Here is an 8,138-nt window from a genome sequence, read left to right as displayed (position 1 = left end):
GGAAAAGCCTGCAGACTTCAGAGTGACTCTTTATATTTCCAATTGGACTCAGTATTATACCCTAGACAACGAAAGAGCTTATTTCTGAGTGATTATTAATGTACCTGCGTTTTAGATTGAGTATTGACGCATGTTATCTGAATGTTTGTATTAACCTTAATTTTTGTGCCCCTTTATTAATAAAACTTTTGAAAATAGTACCATTGGACTTCAACTGACATATCTATCTTTGCTGGTAAGTGAAACCAGTTACTGGTTTCATAACAATAGCTTATTTATTATCCCTCTCAATCCTATTTTTTCTGTTTTCTCATGTAACCTTTGACACCCTGACTAATCAAAAGACCATCAGGCACTGCTTTAAATGTACTTAATGACTTGGCATCCACAGTGAATTCTACAGATTCATCATCCTTGGGCTAAAGAAACTCCTTCTCATCTCTGTTCTAAATGGATGTCCATTTATTTTAAGGCTGTGCCCTCTGGTCCTACAATCACCCACTATAGAAACATTGTATCTATATTCACTCTGTCTAGATCTTTTAAATATTCAATAGGTTTCAATGAGATCCCCCCTGCCCCTGATTATTCTAAACCCCAGCAAGTACAGACCCAGAGCCATCAAACACTCCTCATATCTTAACCCTTTTATTCCCAAAATCATTCTCATGAACCTCTAGATTTTCTCCAATGCCAACACATCTTTTCTTAGATAAGGGGCCTAAAATTGCTCACAATACTCCAAGTGCAGTCTGACCTTATAAAGCCTCAGCATCACATCTTTGCTCTTATATTGCAGTCCTTTTGAAATGAAGGCTAACATTGCTTTGCCTTCCTTACCACCAACACAACCTGGAAGTTAACCTTCAGGGAATCCTGCACAAGCACTCCCAAGACCTTTTGCACCCGATTTTTGAATTTTCTCTCCATTTTGAAAATAGTTTATGCCTTTATTCCTTCTGTCAAACTGCATGTTTACACACTTTCTGACACTATATTACATCTGCCACTTTGTTGCCCATTCTCCCAATCTGTCCACGTCCTTTTGGAGACTTCCTTAACGCTACCTGCCCCTCTATTTATCTTTGTATCATTTGCAAAATTGGCTCACAGAGCTATCAATTCCATCATCCAAATCATTCACATATAACGTGAAAAGAAGTGACCCCTATGGTATACCACTGGTCACCAGCAGCCAACCAGAATAGGCCCCCTTTATTCTAACTCTTTGCCTCCTGCCAGTCAGCCAGTCTTCTATTAATATTATCTTTAGAAGATAGTAATCAATTCATTTCTTATTATCATGTGTCTTACGAGGAATGGAAAACTTGTTTGTTTTATCTACTTCACCAGCATAATTACAGCCAATATCTTTTTCTTTCCTTGGTATTCAACAGGAAATCAGCCCTCAGATGCCATGCATTTGTTAAAAGACGTATCTGTGGTTTTCCAATCATACTTTTCTCATAAAGATATTCTGGTGTATGCCAATAAAACAGGATTGAACAATACATGCAGGAATATGTGTCTGTCAAGTTAATTCTGGAAATTGTCATTACAATCTGGTGTCAATCCATGTTCAAAGTTCAAAGTAAATTTGTTATCAAAATACATATACATCACCATATACGACCCTGAGATTAGTTTTCTTGCAGGTATATTCAATAAATCCATAATAGAATAATAATCATATGAGAATCATTGAAAGAGCACACCAACTGGGTGTTTAACCAGTGTGTAAAAGACAATAAATTGTGTAAATACAAAAAGAAGAAATAAAAATTATAAAGAAACAATAAGTATTGAGAACATCAGATGAAGAGTCCATGATAGTGAGTCCATAAGTTGTGAGAACATTTCAGTGATGTGGCTAGTGAAGTTAAGTTATCATCTTTGGTTCAGGAGCTTGATGGTTGAGAGATAATAACTGTTCTTGAATCAGGTGGTGTGAGTCCTGAGGCTCCTGTACCACCTTTCTGATGGCAGCAGTGAGAAGTGAGCATGGCCTGGATGGTGGGGGTTCCTAAAACTACGTTGCAATTTGGGAAATTGCTACAAATCAAAACAAAAAGCATTTGAAGAAAAATTGATGGAACTGCAGTGCTCTGTTTGGGTGTGTGTAATGGTTAATATGCCTTTATTTGATAGAATTTGTGCACAGCTGTTATAGATGACCTAATTTATACAAATAAACTGTCAGCAAATGTATCAGGCAATGTTTAATCTGTGGAGTTTTTAAACAAAGATAGAAGATAGCTTAAGTAGATATTACTTGAAGGTGGAATTGGGAGGGATTCTGTCATTGTGCAAAATCTAGAAAAATATGTCAATTCTGCTGTACTTATGTCCACTAGAGACACCTTTAAGATTGTTTCCTATTATTTCTGACAAGGTTTTTATCTGTATTTATCTGCAGTCTAGAGTCTGGCCTACGTACAGTATGTTATCTCTCTCATGTTAATGGATCATAAAATTAGTACCTTAACTGCCTAAACAAAATTTAGGAAATTGATTCTGCAGCAGATTTATTCCTATGTTATACAATAAACAACCAAAGCAGGCAATTAGTAGAAAAAGTGCATAGTTTTAGGCATGCAGTGACTTGAAGGCAATATTCAACATGTTTTGAGAACAGCACAAGGAATTGGAAATGTGCGTTAATCATTCGGCCTGCTGAGAGATTGAATGGCTAGACCCTGTACCTAATGCATATGTCAATCTTGGATAAAGTTCCGCTGAGTCTATCCATCATGTACTAATACGTGTTTAAGTAAGAATGCTTTAATCTAATTGTTTGTTTAATTTTGTTATTCCTTTTGTCACAATGCTATAGATCCTATTACGGTTGAAAGATAGGGTAGTGAATGTTGGTGGGCACACACTGAAAGCACTGTTGGATGAGGAATGAACTATACTTACAGGCTAATGAAATTTCTGTAGACAACAAGATGCAAATTGAAAGGCTGGTGCAACACTTTTGTCACTAGAAGTAAGATCTGAAACAGATCTTTGGAACCACCTTTAAAACAATTTTGATTAAAAATTTCAAGACTTATTGTGCATTGGAATGGTATGAATGTAATAGAACGAGAACAGATTCAGGTTTTTGGTGCTCTGCATCTGTTGTGCATGTAATAGGGAAGGGACTATCCTGGCACTTCAAGATTCAAGATTGATTATTATCATTCTTCACAAGTGTAAAGAAGAATGAAATGATTGTTACTCTGAATCCGATGCAACTTAAAAAAATAATAAAAGAATAAAGAATAAAACACAATAAACATAAACATAAAAGCAATCCTATAATACAATGTACAAGTAACTGTTTTTTAAAATATATATATATACTGATTGTATATACATAAAGTGACACTAAAGTATGTGTATGTAGTGGTGAGTGGTGGTGGAGGGTGGTGTGGTGGTGTTCATCAGCTTGATGACTTGGAGGAAGTAACTGTTTTTGAGTCTGGTGATCCTGGTGTAGATGCTGTGTAGCCTCTTTCCTGAACGGAATAGCACAAACAGTCCATAAGCAAGTGGGTGGTCCTTCATGATATTACTAGCCTTTTTCCAGCACCTTCTGTATATATGTTTTTGATGTGGATAATCTGGTACAAATGTTGCATTGAACAGTTTTATCTACCGGCTGTAAAGCCTTCCTGTCCACCACAGTGCAGTTTCTATGCCATACTTGTTTTGCAAGGTTGGAAAAATGGCTTTGGAAATTGTGATCTGAGAGGTTGGTCTATTCCGGCAAGGGAATGAGAAGAACAGAAAGTTGTAGAAAGTATTTTGTGCAGAGTAGTATGTGTGCCAGAGGGTCTAATAGCTTAGTAAGGATGAAGATTATAAAAAAGGGAGGAGAGCAGCATCAAAGGTGGGGAAATATTAGGTTGACTGTGACAATGATTAAAGGGTTAGCAAAATATGGAGCGTGTTGGAAGGGTGTTTTAGTTGAATGGCCAGGTGATATTTGGTCTAGGATGAAGATATTTATTTCCCAGGTTTCACAGATTGGTGCTGTGGTATTAAAGCCTAGCTTTTCTGAAAATATTCAATGGCAGGTGTTGCCAGTGAATGAGCCCTAGAAGGAATGTTGCATTGGAAACCAAGAGTTTACCTAGTGCAGAAAGCCTCAAAATAGGAACTATCTAGATGAATCTCTTAATTGTCTTGGTTCAACAAGAAATGGCTACAAGTATGATTCATTCAGGGCTAAATTTCTTTTGGAAAGCCTCTCATAAGTACAAGAAAATTGAAATGTCACTTTTGTGTGTAAGACACCTATCTCAAATGGAATCTCCAGCATTCTTTCTATAGGGGGAAGTAGAGGTTTAAAAATCACTGCAAATTAACATGTAAGTAATTAGAAAGGCAAAGAGCATGTTGGCATTTACTACAAAAACCAGGACATCTCAGTGGAATTGTATAGCACCCTGGAAATTCCATACCTAGAATATTATGCCTGATTTCATTATCCGGGGAAGATATATTAGGATAGAGAATCCAAATAACATTCATCAGCTTGTTTCTGGATGACAGGGGAGATTAAGCAGACTGGGCAAGTACCCTCTTGATTTTAAGAGAATGACTGGGGATCTCATTTAAATGTACTGCATTTTTAGAGGTTTCAAGAATGGTGTTTACCCTGACTGGGAATAACAATATCCAAAATAAGCAATTTTGGACTGGTAAGGAATGAGATAAGTAGAGACTTCTTCACCCAGAGTGTTTTGAATTCTCTGTGCAAAAAGACCAAGGTATCTCAGTATTTGTAGTATTTTAAAATAGTTTAAAAAAGGCACTAAAGTCTTTTAAAAACACAGTATTTATCTCACAAGTTTTAATGATTAATTAATATAGACAACACTATTCACCTTTATTGGGTGGAAGATGGTGACAAATGAATGATTGCAACATGGATGAGGCATTTGAAATATCTGCCTGAACTAAAAACAGCGAGATTTATATTAAGTTTGGTAATAGAACTAAATTAAAGATAGGACAATACCCGCAGCAAAAGAAAGGCATTTTCTGACTGTGAAAACAACATACTTGACATTTCTTTCATGGAGTTAAACCTAGCAAAATCCAGCCTGATGAAGAGAAAACATCAGAGGAGTACATTAAAAAATAGACATTGGCCCAATATATAGATCCAACAGAAAGTGTGGATTCAAATTAAACTTTACAAGCTTTTTGTTGAAGAAAGTATGTTTGAAACTTGGTTGTAACAAGAAAACAAGAGTGGAATAAATAAGGCAGAAATTCAAGAGTAGGAAAGTATGATTAAAATTGTTGAGACCAATGTGTGGAATACTGTAACAGTTTTGGTCTGCCTACCTAGGGCTGTGGGAGGAAAAGAAATACACAGTTACACTGGGGACAGTCAAAGGAGATTTATTAGGCCAATTGCTGGGATGAAAGGATTGTCCTAATGAGAGGATAGGTAATTTGGTTCACAAGAATTTTTGCAGATATTCAGAATCTTGAGCAACATATACAAAATACTAGATGAAATCAGCAGGTGAGACAGCATCAATAAAGGGAAAGAAACAGTTGATATTTGGACAACAACACACACAAAATGCCAGTAGAACACAGCAGGCTAGGCAGCATCTACAAGGAGAAGCACTTTCGATGTTTCGGGCTGAGACCCTTCGTCAGGACTAACTGAAAAGAAAGATAGTAAGAGATTTGAAAGTAGAGGGGGGAGGGGGAAATGCAAAATGATAGGAGTACACCGGAGGGGGTGGGATGAAGCTAAGAGCTGGAAAGGTGATTGGCAAAAGTGATACAGAGCTGGAGAAGGGAAAGGATCATGGGACGGGAGGCCTCAGGAGAAAGAAAGGGGGGAGGGGAGCACCAGAGGGAGATGGAGAACAGGCAAACAACTGAATATGTCAGGGATGGGGTAAGAAGGGGAGGAGGGGCATTAACGGAAGTTAGAGAAGTCAATGTTCATGCCATCAGGTTGGAGGCTACTCAGCCGGTATATAAGGTGTTGTTCCTCCAACCTGAGTTTGGATTCATTTTGACAATAGAGGAGGCCATGGACAGACATATCAGAATGGTAATGGGATGTGGAATTAAAATGTGTGGCCACTGGGAGATCCTGCTTTTTCTGGCGGACCGAGCGTAGGTGTTCTACGAAACAGTCTCCCAGTCTGCGTCGGGTCTCACCAATATATAAAAGGCCACACCGGGAGCACCGGACGCAGTATACCACACCAGCCAACTCACAGGTGAAGTGTTGCCTCACCTGGAAGGACTGTCTGGGACCCCGAATGGTGGTGAGGGAGGAAGTGTAAGGGCAGGTGTAGCACTTGTTCCGATTACAAGGATAAGTGCCAGGAGGGAGATCTGTGGGAAGGGATGGAGGGGACGAGTGGACAAGGGAGTTGCGTAGGGAGCGATCCCTGTGAAAAGCAGAAGGGGGGGGGGGGGGAAATGTGTTTGGTAGTGGGATCCCGTTGGAGGTGGCGGAAGTTACGGAGAATTATATGTTGGACCTGGAGGCTGGTGGGGTGGTAGGTAAGGACAAGGGGAACCCTATCCCGAGTGGGGTGGCGGGTGGATGGGGTGAGGGCAGATGTGCGGGAAATGGGAGAGATGCGTTTGAGAGCGGGAAATGGGAGAGATGCGTTTGAGCCTCTTCATCGATACTACCTGAGTTCTTCCAGTATTCTGTGTGTGATATTAGACTGCATTCCTTGAGTATAGAAGGGGTGATTTTATTCAAACATAATATAGCACGAGGACTTGAAAGGGTAGATGTTTAGAGTGCAATTAGCACAGAAGAGGAGCTGAGGCCAACAAACATTAGCCATGATCACACTGAATGACAGAACAGAGCGCCTGATAGCTTACTTCTGCTGTTTTCTGTGTGTTCTTGTATAATTAAGTTGCCTTCAGTGGTCCCCTTTGAAAGACAAATAATTAGGCCAATTAATGGAGTTTCCACTAGTACACTGTTCAGCAAATTTTCTTGCAATATTGTACAATATTAAGGAGGCTTACTAATTGGAAGATGTTACAAATGGTAGTTTACAGTTCCAGTGGATCTATTTTGCATCTGATCTATCAAGGAAAGCCTTTTCCATTTGAGGGGGAGAAACAACTAAAGGGAACCTAACAGTTGTTGCATTACAGATCTTAACAGCTGGTAAGGTAGCAGGCTTGGTATGTATTCAGGGGTTCAGCTGTTCTCAAACTAGTAAATGTACATGTAGTTGTACTCACAAATTTCTACAGATGTACCATAGAGAGCGTTCTAACAGGCTGAATCACTGTCTGGTATGGTGGAGGTGGGTGAGTTGTTACTGCACAGAAATAAAAAAAAGCTGCAGAGAGTTGTAAACATAGTCAGCTTCATCATAGGCTCTATAGTACCTAGGACATCTTCAAGGAGCGTTGCCTCAAAAAGGCCAGCATATCATGAAGGACCTCCATCACGCAGGTCATGCTTTGCTCTCATTGCTACCATCTGGAAGGAGTACAGAAGCCTGAAGGCACACACTCAGTGATCCTGGAACAGCTTCTTCCCCACTGCATCCAATTTCTGAAAGGACACTGAACTCATGAACACTACTTCACTGTCTTTTTTATTTCTGTTTTGCACTATTTATTTAACTTAACTTTAATATACAGGTAATATACTTACTGTAATTCATGTATTTTTCTCTATTATTATGTATTTCAATGGACTGTTGCCACAAAGACAACAAATTTCACACTCATGCCAAGAGGAGGTAGAACTAGAAAAAAAGAATTAAAATCATTGCCTCTCATCTTACAGCTCATTAGAATATTTAATGTGATTTTAGCCTCCCTATAAATTAGTACTTAAAAATAATAAGCATTAAGTAATTAATTTGATATTTAAGATTCTCGCAGGTATCTACATGGCAGGCTTTGTAGGTAATAATGGTATTTCAGTGCTTTAGGCACTTACCCACAATAATTACTTGAACATTGCTGTTTACATTGGACAACCTAATCCCCAGAGGCTGTTTCCACTCAGTATGCACTCTGTTGCTCTTGTAGAAGTGCATTAACTTATGCTATTGATTTTGGTCCAATTCAATAGATGGTTATTTTTGATTAAATGCATTTAAATTAAATGTTACTTAAACAGC

Source organism: Hemitrygon akajei, chromosome 15 (genome assembly GCF_048418815.1).
Source record: "Hemitrygon akajei chromosome 15, sHemAka1.3, whole genome shotgun sequence".
Lineage (NCBI taxonomy): Eukaryota > Metazoa > Chordata > Chondrichthyes > Myliobatiformes > Dasyatidae > Hemitrygon > Hemitrygon akajei.
The sequence above is the reverse complement of the archived record's forward strand: the minus strand, read 5'-3'. Positions refer to the sequence as shown.